Raw genomic sequence first — 22,213 nt, 5'->3', positions numbered from 1 at the left:
TGTTTCCACTGTTTCCCCATCTATTTCCCATGAAGTGATGGGACCGGATGCCATGATCTTGGTTTTCTGAATGATGAGCTTTAAGCCAACTTTTTCACTCTCCACTTTCACTTTCATCAAGAGGCTTTGTAGTTCCTCTTCACTTTCTGCCATAAGGGTGGTGTCATCTGCAAATCTGAGGTTATTGATAATTCTCCCGGCAATCTTGATTCCAGCTTGTGCTTCTTCCAGTCCAACGTTTCTCATGATGTACTCTGCATAGAAGTTAAATAAGCAGGGTGACAATATACAGCCTTGACATACTCCTTTTCCTATTTGGAACCAGTTTGTTGTTCCATGTCCAGTTCTAACTGTTGCTTCCTGACCTGCATACAAATTTCTCAAGAGGCAGATCAGGTGGTCTGGTATTCCCATATCTTTCAGAGTTTTCCACAGTTTATTGTGATCCACACAATCAAAGGCTTTGGCATAGTCAACAAAGCAGAAATAGATGTTTTTCTGGAACTCTCTTGCTTTTTCCATGGTCCAGCGGATGTTGTCAGTTTGATCTCTGGTTCCTCTCCTTTTTTTAAAACCAGCTTGAACATCAGGAAGTTCACGGTTCACATATTGCTGAAGCCTGGCTTGGAGAATTTTGAGCATTACATTATATTAACCTAATTTAAATTATGAATTAATGTTATTTAGTAATTGTGTGCATGTGTGATCAGTTGCTCAGTCTGACTCTTTGCGGCCCCATGGGCTATAGCTTGGTAGGTTGGTGGTCCCCCTGGCATATAGTATTATAACAGAGCCCAGAGCTGGTTATGCAATTGCAGAAGTTGGTACTCATTCACAGCAATAGCTGAATCCTAATTGGAGAAGAGAAGTCCATGTGTTGAGCCTTTTATAAACTGCATGCATGCCACCATAAACGTATCAATGAAGCTGTAGGGCTGCTGATGGAAAGACGTTTTCCATGTGTAGGTATTTTGTTCACCTGATGACTAAAGCCTATCCCTGTTGTGAGGCAGTACTCACCTGGAAAACAAGCTGTCTTACTCAAGGTCCATTCTGAGATTCCTTTTCATAAAATGATTACCTAAAATTATTTTTTAAGCTGAGGTATAACTGACTTACAGTATTAACGTTAGTTTCAGGTGTATAACATAGTCATTTGATATTCTTAGGTATTATGAAATAATTACTGTGTTAAGTCTAGTCACCATCTGTCACCATACAAAGTTATTACCTCCTATTTACTGTATCCCCAATGCTTTACATCATATCCCTGAGACTGGCTTATTTCATAAGTGTGCACTTAATTCCCTTCACCTACTTCAACTCTCTCCACACTTCCCCTCCCCTCTGACCATCACTTGTTTGTTCTCTGTGTATATGAACCTGTCTCTGTTTTGTTCTGTTTTTCATTTGTTTTGTTTTTAGATATCACACATAAATTAAATAATTTTGCATTTGTTTTTCTCTGTCTACTTTATTTCACATAGCACAGTACCTTTTAGGACTATCCATGTTGTCTGCAAATGGCAAGATCCAATTCCTTGTTATGGCTGAGTAATATTCTATTGTACATATAACCAACATCTTCTTTATTCATCTGTCTTTATTCATTTTCTTTATTCTTTATTCATCTGGGCACTTATGTTATTTCCAAAATTCTTTAATGCCAATACACCAGACTTCTTATTTTTAAATCACTAAACATCCAGCCAAACCAAAGCTTCATGTTCTTCATTCTATTATCTAATTTTCTTCATAGCTGAATAAAATCATTGATTATTCTGTTCCACTATAAAAATTTAAGATAGTGCCTACAACATGGTGGGCAATCATATTTTTTCGATGAATGCAAAAATACAAAAAAACAAAAAAAGCTGTTGAAGTTTACAAGCAGTAGAATGTCAAAATGTCAGGTGGGACAAATGAGATACATAAGTGAAAAGTGAAAGGGTAGTCACTCAGTCGTGTCTGACTGTTTGCAACAACATGGACTGTAGTCCATCAGGATCCTCTGTCCATGGAATTCTCCAGGAGAGAATACTGGGTGGATTGCCATTCCCTTCTCCAGGGGATCTTCCTGATCCAAGGATCAGATCTGTGTCTCCCACACTGTGCAGATTCTTCACCATCTGATCTATAAGGGAAGACCCTGAGATAGGTAAGCAGGGTGGAAAACAAATATTAAATTAAAAAAAAAAGAAGCATAGCAAACATTATTTAACAGTATGCCAGACACTGAACTGAGAGCTTTATGCACATCATCATTTAATCTTCACAATTCCATGAGGTAGGCACTGAAAGACCTTCTAGCACAAACACCCCCAAAAGATGTCCTTTCCATTATAGAGGACTAGAATGCAAAAGTAGTAAGTCAAGAGATACGTGGAATAACAAGCAAATTTGGCCTTGGTGTACAAGATGATGCAGGGCAAAGGCTAATAGAGTTTTGCTAAAAGAATGCACTGGTCATAGCAAACACCCTCTTCCAACAACACAAGAGAAAACTCTACACATGGACATCACCAGATGGTCAATACTGAAATCATATTGATAATATTCTTTGCAGCCAAAGTTGGAGAAGCTCTACACAGTCAACAAAAACAAGACTGGGAGCCGACTGTGGCTCAGATTATGAACTCCTTATTGCCAAATTCAGACTTAAATCGAAGAAAGTAGGGGAAACCACTAGACCATTCAGTCATGACCTAAATTAAATCCCTTACGATTATACAGTGGCAGTGGCAAATAGGTTCGAGGGATTAGATCTGAAAGAGTGCTTGAAGAACTATGGATGGAGGTTCATGACATTGTATGAGGGGCAGAGATCAAGACCATCCCCAAGAAAAAGAAATGCAAAAAGGCAAATGGTTGTCTGAGGAGGCCTTACAAATAGCTGGGAAAAGAAGAGAAGTGAAAGGCAATGGAGAAAAGGCAAGATATACCCATTTGAATGCAGAGTTCAAAAGAAGAGCAAGGACAGATAAGAAAGCCTTCCTTGGTGATCAATGCAAAGAAACAGGAAAACAAAAGAATGGGAAAGACTAGAGATATCTTCAAGAAAATTAGAGATACCAGGGGAACATTTCATGCAAAGATGGGTTCAATAAAGGACAGAAATGGTATGGACCTAACAGAAGCAGAAGATATTAAGAAGTGGCAAGAATACACAGAAGAACCATACAAAAAAGATTGTCATGACCCAAATAACTACAATGGTGTGGTCACTCACCTAGAGCCAGACATCCTGGAATGTGAAGTCAAGTGGGCCTTAGGAAGCATCACTATGAACAAAGCTAGTGGAGGTGATGAAATTTGAGCTGAGCTATTTCAAATTCTAAAAGATGATGCTGTGAAAGTGCTGCACTCAATATGCCAGCCACTTTGGAAAATTCAGCAGTGGCCACCAGTCTGGAAAAAGTCAGTTTTCATTCCAATTCCAAGGAAAGGCAATGTCAAAGAATGTTCAAACTACCATGCAATTGCCCTCATCACACATGCTAGCAAAGTAATGCTCAAAATTCTCCAAGCCAGGCTTCAATAGTATGTGAACTGTGAACTTCCAGATGTTCAAGCTGGATTTAGAAAAAACAGAGGGGCCAGAGATCAAATTGCCAACATCCATTGGATTATTGAAAATGCAAGAGAGTTCCAGAAAAACATCTACTTCTGCTTTATTGACTATGCCAAAGCCTTTGATTGTGTGGATCACAACAAACTGTGGAAGATTCTTCAAGAGATGGAAATACCAGACCACCTGACCTGCCTTCTGAGAAATCTGTATGCAGGTCAAGAAACAACAGTTAGAACTGGACATGGAACAACAGACTGGTTCCAAATTGGGAAAAGAGTACGTCAAGCCTATACATTGTCACCCTGCTTATTTAACTTATATGCAGAGTACATCATGTGAAATGTTGGGCTGGATGAAGCACAAGCTGAAATCAAGATTGCCAGGAGAAATATCGACAACCTCAGATATGCAAATGACACCACCCTTATGGCAGAAAGCGAAGACAAACTGAAGAGCCTCTTGATGAAGGTGAAAGAGGAGAGTGAGAAAGTTGGCTTCAAACTCAACATTCAGAAAACTAAGAATATGGCATCTCATCCCATAACTTCATGGCAAATAGATGGGGAAACAGTGGAAACAGTGAGAGACTTTATTTTGGAGGGCTCCAAAATCACTGCAGATGGTGACTGCAGCCATGAAATTAAAAGATGCTTGCTGCTTGGAAGGAAAGTTATGACCAACCTAGATATCATATTAAAAAGCAGAGACATCACTTTGCCCTCAAGGGTCCATCTAGTCAAACCTATGGTTTTTCCTGTGGTCATGTATGGATGTGAGAGTTGGACTGTGAAGAAAGCTGAGTATTGAAGAATTGATGCTTTTGAACTATGGTGTTGGAGAAGACTCTTGAGAGTCCCTTGGACTGCAAGGAGATCCAACCAGTCCATCCTAAAGGAGATCAGTCCTGGGTGTTCACTGGGAGGACTGATGCTGAAGCTGAAGCTCCAGTACTTAGGCCACCTCATGCGAAGAGCTGACTCATTGGAAAAGACCCTGATGTTGGGAAAGATTGAAAGCAGGAGGAGAAGGGGATGACAGGATGATATGGTTGGATGGCATCACCGACTCAAAGGATATGAGTTTGAGTAAGCTCTGAGAGTTGATGATGGACAGGGAAGCATGGTGTGCTGCAATCCATTGAGTCGCAAAGACCTGGACACAGCTGAGTGACTGTACTGAACTGAGGCACTAATATATTTATTTGTAGATGAGTAATGTGAGGCACAGAGAGGCTAAGTAACTTTCCAACAATCACACAGCTACTCAGTGACAGAATCTACAATTTTGGTTCCCAAGGCCATCTTGAACTCCTATACCATGTATTGCTGGAGAATCAATGTAGAGGAAAGATAGATAATGGCATGACAAAGTCTTTAGAATATATTAAACATGCTTGCATTCAGCTTTTGATGAGTTTATCTCAAAGGCCAAGGAGAAGGCATCAAGAAAAATGAATTTTCCAAGATAGTTGAGATGGGGCCTTGAATTGATGAAGACCATGGCTATGAAAACTGGGAGTTTGTGTAAGGAACAAATAGATGGACCTACCCTTCTTGGTTTGTGTAGTAAATAATTTGTGATGTTGTTTAGTCGCTAAGATGTGTTTGACCCTTTTGCAACCCCATGGACTACAGCCAAGCTCCCTGTCCATGGGATTCTCCAGGGAAGAATACTGGAGTGGGTTGCCATTTCCTTCTCTGGAGGATCTTCTCAACCCAGGGATCAAACCCACTTCCCAAAAGAAGTGTAGCCTTTATCTTCTAGGAGGCAATCTTTAATCCCTTAGACTGACATGCCTGATAGGAGTATCTTTGTTTGCCTGGGCCTTGGATCACAATGGATATAGGGTGGAAACTTTGGGCCAAGACAATTCATAACACCACAACTGGAGGATTTGGGTTCACCCAGGATCAGTCAAATTGGAGCTGGAGATCGCCTTTATGTTCAATTATCCATGCCTCTGTGCTGGAGCCCCAGTGCAAATTCTGGAAACTGAGGCTCGGCCACAATCCTGGCTGGCAATCCTCCCTGCCTGATGTTACACATTGTATCTGGGAAGGGTTAATGAGTGTGGGATCCACAGGGAGAGAATGACTGAAAGTTCCATGTTCAGAGACTTCCTAGATGCTGCTCCATACATCTCTTCCCTTGGCTGATTTTATTCCATAAAAAGTGTTTGTAGCCATAACCAGAACAGCTTTTGGTGAGTTCTTGCAAGCTATTCAACCCAAGGATAGTTTTAGGAACCACCATCCCTGGTGACTCAGATGGTGAAGAATCTGCCTGCAGTGCAGGAGACCCAGGTTTGATCCCTCAGTCACAAAGATTCTCCTGGAAAAGTGCATGGCAACTCATTTTCAGTATTCTTGCCTGGAGAATTCCATGGACAAAGGAGTCTGGTGGGCCACAGTCCATGGGGTCACAGAGTCAGATATGACTGAACAACTAACAATTTTTTTTCCCTAACTTACAATTGGTTGTAGTAGTGAGGGTGATCTTTCGTGGACTGTGTGACCTCAAACTTGGCCCAGACTATACACAACTATAATAGTGAGGAAAGGTAACTCGTATATATGAGTGTGTGCATATCTATGAGTGCGTGGTATGCTAAGTGACTTCAGTCATATCCGGGTCTGTGTGACCCTATGGACTGTAGCCTTCCAGTCTCCTGTGTCCTTGGGATTCTCTAGGCAAGAATACTGGAGTGGGTAGCCATTTCCTCCTGATCCAGGGATCGAACCCATGTCTCTTACATCTCCTGCATTGGCAGGCAGGTTCTTTACCACTACCACCACGTGTGAAGCCCTTGTCTGTGAGTGGAAAATCATTTAGGACCAGCACTGAGCTCTTTGCTTGAGTGGTCTTGCACAACACACCAGGTGACCTGCGATAGAGATGCTATTATCCTGTTTTCAGATGAAGAAACTGTGGCTCAGCGAGGTTTTGTGACTAACCTAAGGATGCAAAGACCAAGGAATATATTCAGGTCCCTAATTGTTATTTTATATTAAAACTAAGATTTTGTTTCTAGTACTGAGGGTGGAACTGGGTCATATCAGGGGTGAAAGACGGGCTGTAAGAGGGTCCTGCCCACCGAACAGAAAGGAATAAAAACAATTCCATGAATTATTGAATATCTCAGACTTCTGCAAAATGTAACCAAATGAATCTGAACTGGATTATTCCTCAAGCTCATACTTTAGCCCTAATTTATCACAAACACTACCTTCTATTTATGGAGCTCAGTAATTATGTTTTAGAAACCTCATTATATTTATTGCAAATACAAAGGATGCAAAATAGATACTGTATCTGCCCTAGTGCAGTATTGGAGACACAGTCAACAAGAACTAAAGGAAATAGAACATATATAAAATTACAATTTCGGTAATTGCTCCAAAGGAAAAGTTCAAAGTCTAGGGCTTTGTATGGGGAGGTCAGAAAAGCCTCCATAGAAAAAGATGCTTTAACTGAAAGTTAATAGATACTACTCAGGAGAGGTGAAAGAGTAAGAATGTTCTTGACAGAGGGGAGAAAAGGATTTTGACACGTTTCAGAAACCAAAGGCGATGTGACTAAAGCATAGTGACAAGGAGAAAGGAGGGCAGGGCCAGGCCATTGTGAGCTATAATAAGGACTGCAGAGTTGGGAGACAGGCTAGAATCTGGATGTTAGATATGATAGCATCTAGGGTACAAACAAGAAAGGCGAGAATGTGAGTGACAGAGAAGAAAGGGTTAAGTTCACTGATGATGTCAGTAGCGCTGAAGATAAACCTGAAATACCCCAGTGTACAGAAAGTCTGGAAAAGCTGGTGCATATAGTGTGTTCAACCTAATCAAACTACCCCTTCTGAGTGGCTTTGACAGAAGATTTCCTAAAGGGGCCACAAGAAATTAAAACAAACAAAAAAACTGCGTGCAAGTCTTCTGTATATCTCTATTTCAGTAGGTTAGAATGTCTTATGAACAAAATTCAATTAAAATTTCAGATCACTCCTGAGGAATGGAAATGACCATTTCCAGTGGGAGAAAACCCAGGAATAGAAAGGAAATCCATCCTATAATAACATATTATTTAAAATTCAGCTTCCTGTCACTTCAACGACCCTTGATGTGCTTACCATGTGGATGTGGTCCCTGGGTCTGAAGGCTGCTGAGGTCTGAGAGATACTACACTTGTGCTAAAGTATGTAGACTTGCTATTTAAAGCCTCAGTTGTTGGCAATCCAATTTTCTTTTAGATTCTTTCTGTTTGTTTTTGTTCAGTTCTAGGAACTCAGCCTGAGTCTGGTAAATAATTTAAGAATCCTGACTCCAACCACTGGGACATATCTTTCTAAATCATCAGCAACATTTTCTCTTTTCAAAGAAGACCAGATGAGTCCTAGCTCCCCGTCCTCAGTCCAAAGGAATTTCTGAGAACTTCAAGTTCAAAATGGCTGGTGGAACATTTGAGGTTATACCTGCTTCCTCCCCAAAGCTCAGTGAATTTACAGTGAAAAAATAATGGCCCCAGCTTTAGGAGCCCAGGGTGTTGTTCATCAGCAGGAGGTAACATTTGGGATTCTGTGGATGCTACAACATTCTGTGATGGAGCACATGATAAAAAATAAAACAAAGTGAGCATATCAACATACCACAAAGAGAGGAGGGGATCTTCAATACAAGGAGGTTTCCTGGGGTCAGTGTAGACTGCAGGAATGGGCTATGGAGAAACTGGCGGCCATATTAATTAAAATGAAAAAAGCTGTTACATAGCATAGCTGGCTGGACCAGTCTTTGCCGTATAAACTAACTGTGGAAACAGTTGTCCTGTGTACATCTGTTATTGTGGAATTTGCCATCCTAGCTAGAGATTTTTTAGTATTGCAAGAGAAAGAAGCTGAGCAGCTCCAGGTACTTCCTGGCCACCACACAGAACACGGAACACCTTCCACTGTTGATCTACGAATCTCACTGTTTGTTTAGCTGTTGTTCAACTGCTCAGTCATGTCCAACTCTTTTGTGACCCCATAACCTGCCAAGCTCCTCTGTCCATGGGATTTTCCAGGCAAGAATACTGGAGTGGTTTGCCATTTCCTTCTCCAGGGGATCTTCCTGACCCAGGGATTAAACCCATGTCTCCTACAAATCTCCCGCATTGAAGGCAGGTGCTTTGCTGCTGAGCCACCAGGGAAAACCTTGTTTATTTTGTTAGTTACCTTCATAATGTTTTACCCGCCCATGAACATATCACCCGTAACAGAAGCTGAGCCACAAGGGAAGCCCAAGAATACTAGAGTGGGTAGCCTATTGCTTCTCTAGCGGATCTTCCCAACTCAGGAATTGAACCGGAGTCTCCTGCATTGCAGGCAGATTCTTTACCAACTCAACATCAGGGAAACCCATAACAGAAGCTAGGATCTTGATAATGGTCCCTCCATCACTCCGTTACCCATCCCCTGTTAGGATGATCGTCTTAAATCACACCCCCTATTCATCATTTCCTTTCCACATGTGTTTATTTCTTATACAGAAATTCTTTTAAAATTATATTATTATTTTACTTTATAAAAATTGGTATAATGCTGTGTGTAATCCTTTTTTTAAACTTTTTATTTTATATTGAGGGATAGCTGATTAACAATGTTATGATAGTTTCAGGTTAACAGTGAAGCGACTCAGCCATACACGTACATGCATCCTTTCTTCCCCAAACTCACCTCTCTTCCAGGCTGCCACATAACATTAAGCTGAGTTCCCTGTGCCGTATAGTAGGTCCTTGTGGTTATTCATGTTAAATATAGCAGTGTGTATATGTTCATTCCAAACTCCCTACCTATCCCTTCCCCCTGGCAACTGTAAGTTCATTCTTTAAGTCTGGGAGTCTGATTCTGTTTTGTAAATAAGTACGTTTGTATCATTTCTTTTTATATTCCACATATAAGGAATATCATATATTAGAAGATATGATCCATATATACAATGGTATTACTCAGCCGTTGACAAGAATGAAATAATGCCATTTGTAGCAAAATGCATGGACTTAAGAGCTATCATACTGAGTGGAGTCAGTCAGACAGAGAGAGAGAAATATAATTCTTTTACAGTTACTTTTCTATTTAAATTTATATTGCTATATTTTATCCCTATTCTTTCTAGTTATGCATTATAACCGCTACATGAGATTTTGTCGTCTGCGTTTACTTATTTTAGTCGTGTTCTCTCCTGCTGTGAGTGCTCAGACTGTTTCTAGTTTTTTGATGATGTAAACAGCGCTCCTATGAATGTGCTGAACAGCTGTCCTGTGTCCAGGTACAGAGGCTTCTCTTGGTATACACCTAAGAGACAAATTGTCAGACCATAGCAGGGGGGATGTCTGACTTTAGCCAGGAACACCAAACCATTCTCTAAAGTGGTTACCCAACCCACAGTCCCTCCAGCAAGGTACACTTTATCCAAGTACTCGTCTTCAGTACTTCATATTGTCAGATTTTTAACTTTTGTGCATGAAATCATATAATGCCATTGTGGTCGTTACTGACATTTTTCTGATTATTTATTATGTTGAATATTTCTTGACAAATTTGTCATTTGTGTTTACTCTTCTGTGGAATGCTTGTTCTTGCTGCCTATTACCTTGCTTTTTAAAATGAGTTTATTGGTGTTTCTCTAGTTACTTTTGTTGTTACTGAGTTGTGGGACTTCTTTAGATATTCTGGATATCTTATCACATATATGATGTGCAAGTATTTTCTCCATTATATCAGCTGCCTTTTTACTTTTCTGTGTCCTTTGGTGCATTTTTTTTTTTTTTTTTTGGTGTGTTTTTTGCCATGCTGTGCAGCATGCAGTATCTTAGTTCCCCAGCCAGGGATCAAACCCGTGCCCCCTGCTGTAGAAGTAAGAAGTCTCAACTACTGGGTTGCCAGGGAAGTCCTTCTAGCTAATTTTTGAGCCTTTAAAATATATTTTCAATAGTAATCTTTTGATTTTCTGTTTTGCAGAGATGCTTTCCCAAATTGTAACTTACTTTTCCACTTTCTTGAACATGTCTTTTGATAAGTAAAATCTGAATTTTAATATTGCTTATTTGTTGATATTGTATATGCCTTGCTATTTCTATGTTATTTAAGGAACTGCTTTTTAGAAATTAATGTAGTCATCTTGATAAATTATCATATGATTTGTAAATTATTTTCTGTGTTTTATTTTAGGTTTTGTGTATAAGCAGTTATCTTCTGGTGATGACATTTTTGCTTTCTCCTTTCTAAACTTGTGAGTCTACTTTTTTTCCCTTTCATATATATTAAATCTTACTGTACTGGCTAGGACTTCTGTTAAAATATTGATTAGAAGTGGTGATAGTGGATCCTCTTGTCATATTTCCTGTTGTAAAAGGACTATTTATGATATCTTTCCATTTATAATTAAAATTGCCCATATATTTTTATTCCAAGTGAGTGTTGAAAGTGAAAGTGAAGTCGCTCAGTCATGTCCGACTCTTAGTGACCCCACGGACTGCACCCTACCAGGCTCCTGCGTCCATGGGATTCTCCAGGCAAGAGTACTGGAGTGGGTTGCCATTGCCTTCTCCAAAATGAGTGTTAGATTTTATCAAATCCTGTTTTGCATCTCTTAAAATAATGACATGAACGTTGCTCAGTCGTATCCAACTCTTTGTGACCCCATGACTGCAGCCTTCCAGGCTTCTCTGTCCATGGGATTCTCCAGGCAAGAATACTGGTGTGGGTTGCCATTTCCCTCTCCACATGATCTTTCCTACCCAGGGATCTCCTGCAAGTCGTTTGCATTGTGGGTAGATTCTTTACCACCTCACCACCTGGGAAAACCCTCAAATTTAACTGGGTCTACTGTAATTTGTATTTCCTAATTTGACGGCTCTAGTATAGATACAGGCATTATTTATCCCAGAGTCTCTTGGAATACTTGGTAAAGCACTGATTTTTCAGCTCCACTCCCTCAGTTCTGATTGAGTTTGTCTGGGAGAGACCCCCAAAATTTAAATTTCTCACAAGCTCCCTGAAGGTGCTAAAGCTAGCCTGGAGCCAGACTTTGAGATCCTTTAGTTCATCCCAAAACAATGGTCAGGGAGAAAGCAGAGAACTATTGCTTTTTATCCTCCTACAAAACTACTGCACCACACAAACCAGCATGCACTCTAGAGATTTTTCACAGTTTTTGATGTGTCTTGGTTTTTCTTCTGTTTGCCTTTTGGGATCATTCCTAGGAGAGACAGTCAGAAACTGTGCTAGTTCAACATCTTGGTAAGAACTGGAATCATAGAACAGTGACTTTATTTTAAATTGTGGAAGAAAATTTGCAACAGAAATTCTCCCAGAACTAGTTATGTTATTTTATACCTGTATACAACAGTAGGGCTTCCCAGGGGCGCTACTGGTAAAGAATCCGCCTGCCAATGCAGGAGAGGCAAAAGATGGTGGGTTTGTTAGGCACACTAGACTCTGAGAACAGATTAGAGTTTCTTTTCTTTCTTTCTTTCTTTTTTTTTTTTTTTTTTTTAACTAATTCTATGAGATTGGCAAGTTGATAACAGAGAGGTAGTTGTCAAGAACACTGTTCTTGTTTTAGAGGAAAAATAACTGTCAGGTTTTATAATTAGCCCAAGAAAGACACTTAGATTTGTTTTCTCCACTATTTTTAATGAACGATTTTGAAAGTTTGGTAAGGTAGATAATTCTATTTTGACAAGTCTCTTTTAGACAGTGTAGAGTTATTGTACATCGTGTACACAAACTGAGATTCTTGATTACCCAGAATTTAAGTGAAAGATAGCCAAAGGAATATACAGAAGTTTGGTTATGTAGGAATTTTTTCATCATTTCAATTCAGCTTAGCTAATAAAAGCATTAAATTTGTTCTAGGTTATCTGTGTTTATTTTAAAGTTGCTAATTATTTTAAATTAGACATGACTTGCAAGGTTTAATAAATAATTTGTGATAAATAACTATGCTATTTTCAAAAATAATTAAGTTCACAGGAAGTTATGCATTAGAAATAAACACTGCTGCTGCTGCTAAGTCGCTTCAGTCGTGTCCAACTCTGTGTGACCCCATAGACGGCAGATACAACCAATTCTTGCCTTGGAAACTTTGACAGCTAGCTTATGTAAATGCCTTAAGTCTATTCACCTGGGGTGACCTCCCACATTTTAGACAAAAAACGAAAAAACAAGTAACTACTGTCTATATCCTGTAGTACTACGGTCTCAAGAGTGGGGTGTCTGCACTGGGTATACAAAATACAGTCCTATGGGGGAGTGCAGGAAGAAGTGATCAGAACTTCTATTCACATTTATTTAAAATATTATCATTTGAAATTTTCTATTTTTGGTTGCATATTGTAATATCCATGATATTCATGTGTATGTGTGTGTTAGACACTCTCTCAGTCCTGTCTAACTCTTTGCAATCTATGGGCTATAGCCTGCCAATCTCCTCAACCCATGGGATTCTCCAGGGAAGAATACTGGAGTGGGTTGCCATTTCCTTCTCCAGAGGATCTTCCCAATCCAGGGATTGAACTCGGGTCTGCTACATTGCAGGCAGATTATTTACAGTCTGAGCCACCAGGGAAGCCCATAATATTGGTAATAAGTGATAACAAACAAATTACTTTATACATCAGTATAAAGTATGTTGGTGGTACTGAACAACTTTGCTGTATAATAGGAAATAACAACATTGTATATCAACTATACTTCAATAAAAATAAATAAGAAAAACTATACTGATGGTGTATATACTGGAGGTGTATGCTCTTGCACTTTTTTTTTTAAATTTATTTTTTATTGAAGGATAATTGCTTAACAGAATTTTGCTGTTTTCTGTCAAACCTCAACATGAATCAGCCATAGGTATACATATATCCCCTCCCTTTTGGAACTCCCTCCCATCTCCCTCCCCATCCCAGCCCTCTAGGTAGATACAGAGCCCCTGTTTGAGTTTTCTGAGCCATACAGCAAATTCCTGTTTGCTATCTATTTTACATATGGCAATGTAAGTTTCCATGTTACTCTTTCCATACATCTCACCCTCTCCACATGTCCATAAGTCTGTTCTCTATGTCTGTTTCTCCATTGTTGTCCTGTAAATAAATTCTTCAGTACTATTTTTCTAGATTCTGTATATATGTGTTAGGGTACAGTGTTTATCTTTCTCTTTCTGACTCACTTCACTCTGTGTAATAGGTTCTAGGTTCATCCACCTCACTAGAACTGACTCAAATGAGTTCCTTTTTATGGTTGAGTAATATTCCATTGTGTATATATACCACAACTTTTTTATCCATTCATCTGTCGATGGACATCTAGGTTGCTTCCATGTTCTAGCGATTGTAAATAATGCTGCAATGAACAATGGGATCCACGTGTCTCTTTCAATTTTGGTTTCCTCAGGGTATATGCCTAGGAGTGGGATTGCTGGGTCATATGGTGGTTTTGTTCCTAGTTTTTAAAGGAATCTCCATACTGTCTTCAATAGTGGCTGTACCAATTTACATTCCCACCAATAGTGCAAAAGCATTCCCTTTTCTCCACACCCTTTCCAGCATTTATTTTTTGTAGACTTTTTGATGAGGGTCATTCTGACTGGTGTGAGGTGATATCTTATTGTGGTTTTGATTTGCATTTCTCTAATAATGAGCAATGTTTTCATGTGTTTGTTAGCCATCTGTATGTCTTCTTTGGAGAAATGTCTGTTTAGGTCTTTTCCCCACTTTTTGATAGGGTTGTTTGTTTTTCTGGTACTGAGTTGTATGAACTGCTTGTATATTTTGGAAATTAATCCTTTGTCAGTTGTTTCATTTGCTGTTATTTTCTCCCATTCTGAGGGCTGTTTTTTCACCTTGCTTATAGTTTCCTTTGCTGTACAAAATCTTTTAAGTTTAATCAAGTCCCACTTGTTTACTTCTGGTTTTATTTCCGTTACTCTAGGAGGTGGGTCATAGAGGACCTTGCTTTGAATTATGTCATTGAGTGTTCTGCCTATGTTTTCCTCTAAAAGTTTGATAGTTTCTGGTCTTACATTTAGGTCTTTAATCCATTTTGAGTTTATCTTTGTGTATGGTGTTAGGAAGTGTTCTAATTTAATTCTTTTACAGGTAGCTGTCCAGTTTTCCCAGCACCGTTTATTGAAGAGGCTGTCTTTGTCCCATTGTATATTCTTGCCTCCTTTGTCAAAAATAAGGTACCCATAGGTGTATGGGTTTATTTCCGGGCTTTCTATCTTGTTCCATTGGTCCATATTTCTGTTTTTGTGCCAGTACCATACTGTCTTGATGAATGTAGCTTTGTAGTATAACCTGAAATCAGGAAGCTTGATTTCTCCAGCTCCATTCTTCTTTCTCAGAACTGCTTTGGCTATTTGGGGTCTTTTATGTCTCCATATGAATTGTGAAAATTTTCGTTCTAGTTCTGTGAAAATGCCATCGGTAATTTGATGGAGATTACATTGAATCTGTAGATTGCATTTGGTAGTATAGTCAGTTTCACAATATTGATTCTTCCTACCCAGGAACATGCAATATCTCTCCAGCTGTTTATGTCACCTTTGATTTCTTTCACTAGTGTCTTATAACGTTCTGTGTACAGTTCTTTCGTCTCCTTAGTTAAGTTTATTCCTAGATATTTAATTCTTTTTGTTGCAGTGGTGAATGGGATTGATTCTTAATTCCTCTTTCTGATTTTTCATTGTTAGTATAAAGAAATGCAAGTGTTTCCTGAGTGTTGACTTTGTATCCTGCAACATTGTTAAATTCACTGATTAGCTCTAGTAATCTGATACTATCTTTAGGGTTTTCTATGTACAGTATCATGTCATCTTCAAACAGTGAGAACTTTACTTCTTCTCCAACCTGGATTCCTTTTATTTCTTTTTCTTCTCTGATTGCTGTAGCTAGGATTTCCAGAACTATGTTGAATAATAGTAGCAAAAGGGGACACCCTTGTCTTGTTCCTGATCTTAGGGGGAATGTTTTCAATTTTTGACCACTGAGATTAATGTTTGCTGTAGGCTTATCATATCTGGCCTTTACTATGTTGAAGTAGGTTCCTTCTATGCCCATTTTTTGAAAAGTTTTAACCATAAATAGGTGCTGAATTTTGTCAAAGGCTTTTTTTGCATCTATTGAGATAATCATTTGGTTTTTATCTTTCAATTTGTTAGTATGGTGTATCATATTGATTGATTTGCATATATTGATGAATCCTCGCATCCCTGGAATAAACCAACTTGATCATGGTGTATGAAGTTTTGACATGTTGCTGAATTCTGTTTGCTAAAATTTTGGTGAGGAATTTTGCATCTATGTTCATCAGTGATATTGGCCTGTTTTCTCTTTTTGTGTTGTCTTTGTCTGGTTTTGGTATCGGGGTGATGGTGGCCTCTTAGAATGAGTTTGGAAGTGTTCCTTCCTCTTCAATTTTTTGAAAGAGTTTTAGGATAGGCATTAGCTCTTCTCTAAATGTTTGATTGGAGAAGGAAATGGCAACCCACTCCACTCTTGCCTGGAGAATCCCATGGACAGGGGAGCCTGGTGTGCTGCCGTCTATGGGGTCGCACAGAGTTGGACACGACTGAAGTGACTTAGCAGCAGAAGCAGCAGCAAATGTTTGATAGAATTCTCCTGTGAATCCATGTGGTCCTGGGCTTTTGTTTTGTGGGATATTTTTGATCACAGCTTCAATTTCAGTACTTGTAATTGGGTTGCTCATAAGTTTTATTTCTTCCTGGTTCAGTCTTGGAAGATTGAACTTTTCTAAGAACCTGTCCATTTCTTCCAGGTTATCTATTTTATTGCCATATAGTTGTTCATAATAGTCTCTTATAATCCTTTGTGTCTCTACATCATCTGTTGTAACATCTCTTTTTTCATTTCTAATTTTGTTGATTTGGTTCTTCTTTCTTTTTTTCTGATGAGTCTGGCTAAGGGTTTGTCAGTTTTGATTATCTTCTCAAAGAACCAGCTTTTAGTTTTCCTAACCTTTTCTATTGTTTCTTTCATTTCTTTTTCATTCATTTCTGCTTAGATCTTTATGATTTCTTTCCTACTACTAATTTGTTGTTGTTCTTTTTCCAGTTGTTTTAGGTGTAAAGTTAGGTCATCTATTTGCTGTTTTTTTGTTTGTTTGTTTGTTTCTTGAGGTAGGATTCTATTGCTATAAAATTCCCTCTTAGAACTGGTTTTGCTGCATCCCATAGGTTTTGAGTGGTTGTGTTTACATTGTTATTTGTTTCTAGAAATTTTTTGATTTCCCTTTTGATTTCTTCAGTAATCTTCTGGTTATTTAGAAAGATGTTGTTTAATTGCCATGTGTTTGTGTTTCTTACAGTTTTTCTCTTGTAATTGATATCTAGTTTCATAGCATTGTAGTCAGAGAAGATGCTTGATATGATTTCAGTTTTCTTAAACTTACTGAGGTCTAATTTGTGACCCAAGATATGGTCTAAACTGGAGAATTTGCCATGTGCACTTGAGAAAGAAGGTGTATTTGGATTTGGATTTGGAATGTCCTGAAGATATCAATGAGATCCATCTCATCTAATGTATCATTTAAGACTTGTGTTTCCTTATTAATTTTCTGTTTTAATGATCTGTCTATTGGTGTGAGTGGGGTATTAAAGTCTCCTACTATTATTGTGTTACTGTAAATTTCTCCTTTTATGTCTGTTAGTGTTTGTCTTATGTATTGAGGTGCTCCTATGTTGGGTGCATAAATATTTATAATTGTTATGTCTTCCTCTTGGATTGATCCCTTGATCATTATGTAGTGTCCTTCCTTATCTCTTGTAATCTTTATCTTAAGGTCTATTTGGTCTGATATGAGGATTGCTACTGCAGCTTTCTCTTGCTTCCCATTTGCATGGAATATATTTTTCCATCCTCTCAGTTTCAGTCTACATGTGTCTTGAGGTCTGAAGTGGGTTTCTTGTAGACAGCATATATATGGATCTTGTTTTTCTATCCATTCAGCCAGTCTGTGTCTTTTGGTTGGAGCATTTAATCCATGTACATTTACAGTTATTATTGATATATATGTTCCTATTGCCATTTTCTAATTGTTAGGGGTCTATTTTGTAGATCTTGTTTCTTCCCTTGTATTTCTTGACTTTGAGTCCATTTAACATTTGTTGTAAAGCTGATTTGGTGGTACTGCAATCTCCTAACTTTTGCTTGTCTGAAAAGCTTTTTAGTTCTCATCAATTTTGAATGATATCCTTGCTGGGTACAATAATCTTGGTTGTAGATTTTTCCTTTTCCATACTTAATATATATCCTGCCATTCCCTTCTGGCCTGCAGAATTTCTGCTGAAAGATCAGCTGTTAAGGATATGGGGTTTCCCTTTTGTGTTACTTGTTGCTTTTCCCTTGCTGCTTTTAATATTCTTTCTTTGTGTTTAGCCTTTGTTAGTTTGATTAATATGTGTCTTGGCATGTTCCTCCTTGAATTTATACTGCATCGGACTCTTTGTGCTTCTTGAACTTGATTGGGTATTGTCAGGGAAATTTTCAACTATAATCTCTTCAAAATTTTTCTCATACTCTTTCTTTTTCTTTTCTTCTTCTGGGACCCCTATAATTTGAATATTGGTGTGTTTGATATAGTCCCAGAAGTCTCTGAGACTGTCCTCAGCTCTTTTCATTCTTTTTACTTTATTCTGCTCTTCAGAAGTTATTTCCACCATTTTATCTTCCAGCTCACTGATTTGTTCTTCTGCTTCAGATATTCTGCTATTGATTCCTTTTAGAGTATTTTTAATTTCAGTAATTGTGTTGTTTGTCTATGTATGCTTGTTCTTTAATTCTTCTAGGTTTTTGTTAATTGATTATTGCATTTTCTCCATTTTGTTTTCAAGGTCTTTGATCATTTTTACTATCATTATTCTGAATTCTTTTTAAGGTAATTTTCCTATTTCCTTTTCATTTATTTGGACTTCTGTGTTTCTAGTTTATTCCTTCATTTGTGCAGTATTTCTCTACATTTTAATTTTTTTTTAAAGTTATTGTGTCTGAGGTCTCCTTTTCCCAGGCTTCAAGGAAAGTTGAATTCTTTCCTTGAAGAAGGTTGAATTCTTCCTTTCTTTTGGTTTCTTCCCTCCTGAGGTTGGTCCAGTGGTTTGTGTGAGCTTCATATAGGGTGAGATTTATGCTGAGCTTTTGTTTGTTTGATTGATTTTCCTCTGATGGACAAGGCTGAGTGAGGTGGTACTCTTGTCTGCTGATGATTTGGTTTTTATTTTTGTTTTGTTTGTTGTTTAGATGAGGTGTTCTGCATGGGGTGCTACTGGTGGTTGGATGATGTCATGTCTTGTACTCAAGTGGTTTCCTTTGTGTGAGTTCTCACTATTTGATACACTCTAAATTTGGTTCTCTGGTAGTCTAGGGTCTTGGAGTCAGTGCTCCCACTGCAAAGGCTCAGGGTTTGATCTCTGGTCAGGATTGAAGATTCCACAAGTGGTTTGTTATGGCATTAGGGAGAGTAAAACAATTATCCAAAAACAAGGAACCAAAGATGAACCCCAGACCAATGGCAGTTACAAAATCATGCAAATAATAATTAAAATAATGGAATAAAGACATATATATATATATACACCCATGAGGAAAATCAAAACAGTCCAACAAAAATAAAGTACGGTAGATTGACCCAGCAAATAAAGGAAATCAAAAATTATATTTACCAGTTAAGAACAAAACTAACAAGCAGAAACTGGAAAACAAAACTAAAGCAAGGTGCCAAGTGGGGAATAACACAATGAAAACAAAACTAACAAATCTGTTGAAAGTAAAACAAAGAAAGAGGGAATAGATATGCAAAGAGGTAGATGAAGAAGATTTATATGCATTAAAGATTAAGTGCAAGGAGAAAAGAACAGTAGGAAAGTCTAACAAAGGAATAAATGTAGAAAAAATATAATAGATTTTAAAAAATTAAAAATTAAAATTATAGAAAAGAGAAAACAAAGGAAGAAGAAAGAAAAAAGGGGAAAAAAAGGAAAACTCCACAGAACTGCAAACACCCAATTTAGAGGCAGAGGTTTATAACAACAATAGAAAATGTGAGTGATATACACATATACATATACACCCACAAGCAAAGTCAAAACAGTCCAACAAAAATTAAGTATGATATATTGACCCGGCAAACAAAGGAAACCAAAAACTATATCTACTAGAACAAAAGTAATTAAAGCACAAACTGGAAAACAAAACTAAAGCACGGTACCAATTGGGGAATAAAGCAATGAAAATAAAACTAACAAATATGGTGAGAGGAAAGGAGAGAAAGAAAATAAAGAAAAAATAGATATGCAAAGTTAAATAGAGGTAGATAAAGAAGCTTTATATACATTAAAGATTAACTGCAAGGGGAAAAGAACAGTAGGAAAAACAAATAAAGGAATACATGTAGAAAAAATAATAATAGTTTTAAAAAATTTAAAAAAAAGAGAGAGAGAAAAAGAAAACTCTATAGAATTGCAAAAGCCCAATGTAGAGGCAGAAGTTTATGATAACAATAAAAAATGTGACTGAGGAAAAAGAAAAAAGAAAAATAAGTTCAAAAGCTTAATTGGATTTCTTAGTGCCAATAAAATCGACAACTACAACAGAGGGTGGAAAAGTGGAAAAAAAAAAAATCTACAGAACAAGTCAAAAAATAAGAATAATAAATGTTTTTTCTTGAGTCACTGCTGTCAGAGTCCTTTCTCTAGCTGGGAATCAGAGCCCACCTTATCACCCTAGGATGCCCTCCAACACTATGCAGATCTCTGTATCTGCTGTGGGGGCTGTTTAGATTCTAATCTGGTCCTACTCCTGTGTGTTCTCACCTCCAATGTCCACAGCTATCAGAGCTAGTGCGTTTTCTTTTGTGGGAGCTTTCAATGGCTTTTTATATATTTCATAGACATAGAGTCTGCTTAGTTGATTCTACGATTTAATCGGCAGCTTGTACAGCTACTAGGTAGGTCTTCTTCCTTAGCCACACTGCCCCTGGGTTTCAATTGTGGTTTTATTTCCATCTCTACATGTGGGTCATCCACTCGGGTCTGCTCCTGAGGCTGCCCTGGGGGGCTTGGGTTTGCCCCTGTGAGGGCCAGGCCTGGAGGTGATACAGCTACTTGAGTTGCAGGGGTTCAGGTACTCAGTGGGTTGGCTGCTAGAGTAGCAGGAAATATAGTGCTCTAGAATGGTATGGCAACCAGTATTGGCCAGTACGCTCCAGTATTCTTGTCTGGAGAACCCCTCTCTCTAACAGAGAAGCCTGGCAGGCCACAGTCTACAGGGTTGGAAAGAGTTGGACAGGATCGAAGTGACCCTGTGCGGATAAACACAAGACTTTCTTTTTGCCTGTGGCAGCTCTGCCCCAGTGACAGTTGAGCATGAAGGTGGTGCAGCTGCTTGGCTTGTGGGAACCCTGGCATTGCCAAGTGTGCAGGGACACAGACTGCCTCTGCAGCAGGAGTTATATCCCTATCGGAGTCTTTTTTTTTTTGAGCCTCTTGTAGCTGGCGATCAGAAGGCCTCTTTGGCCAGTCTTTCTCTGTAGCTCCACCCTTTCAGGCACTTACAGGGATCCCTTGCCTGGGTCCTTTTCTGTTGTTGTGCCCATCAGGCACATAGAGGTGGCCTTCCCTGACTGGGGTCCTACTCTGTAGATCAGTGCATCAGGCACTCAAAGGGGCACCCTGGGTGGGGTCCTACTCTGTGGTTCAGTGCACCAGGCACTCAAAGGGGCACCCTGGGTGGGGTCCTACTCTGTAGTTCAGTGTGTCAGGTGTTTCAGCTGCCAAAGCGGATGCGGCATGTGGAGAGAGAGGCTGTGGTGATGGCTCCACCCCCAAAGCATGACTCAGCAGTATTGCCTTGCTTCCGTGGCTGCCTGGCTTTCCTCCACATGCATTTCCCACCACAGTCTCCTCCCTCACATCCCCTTGCTCTGTCTCTCTGCAGTCAACAGTGGCCCTCATGCTGTGATTTCTCCACAATCCCTAAACTCCAGCTCCCAGCCACTGCCCCTTCCAGAACACCAGGATTTCTGCCTGGCGTACGTATGGCTGCGCAAGGACTGTCTGATTCTCATTCCATTTAGGCAGCCACAGATCAGCTGTTTCACTCTCAGCCTTAAATGTTTCTCCTCTGACTTAGACAGTGGCCCCAATGTGGGGATTGGACCCCTGCTTCAGTTCCCCCGCCTGCTGAGGGCAGGTCCAGTCCTACTAACACTCCTGCTTTTCCCCCTAGTTCCTTCCTTCTACTAAGTTTTGCATGGGTCTATATATTCTTTTCCACTGGTCAGGTCCTCCTGTCTACTCTCAGCTGGTATCCTGCATGCACTTCTGTGTCTGAAGGGGTATTCCTCATGTATCCATGGAGAGAGATGTACTCCTTATCCACCTAGCCCTCCACCATCTTGTTCTCCCCACTCTTGCACTTTTAATTGCACATTTGGCAACTTCAAGTACATTTAGAAATCCCTGCTCTAAAGCCTTGCACCTCTTTATGGGGTCTACTGACCACCAGCTATAGCCTCCTCTGAGCAATTGTTTTAAATTTAAAATTAAAATTAAAAAAAATTTTTTTGCAGGCCCAAATCCAGTTCAGTTCAGTTGCTCAGTC

Source organism: Bos indicus x Bos taurus, chromosome 21, assembly GCF_003369695.1.
Source record: "Bos indicus x Bos taurus breed Angus x Brahman F1 hybrid chromosome 21, Bos_hybrid_MaternalHap_v2.0, whole genome shotgun sequence".
In the NCBI taxonomy this organism is placed as follows: domain Eukaryota; kingdom Metazoa; phylum Chordata; class Mammalia; order Artiodactyla; family Bovidae; genus Bos; species Bos indicus x Bos taurus.
The sequence above is the reverse complement of the archived record's forward strand: the minus strand, read 5'-3'. Positions refer to the sequence as shown.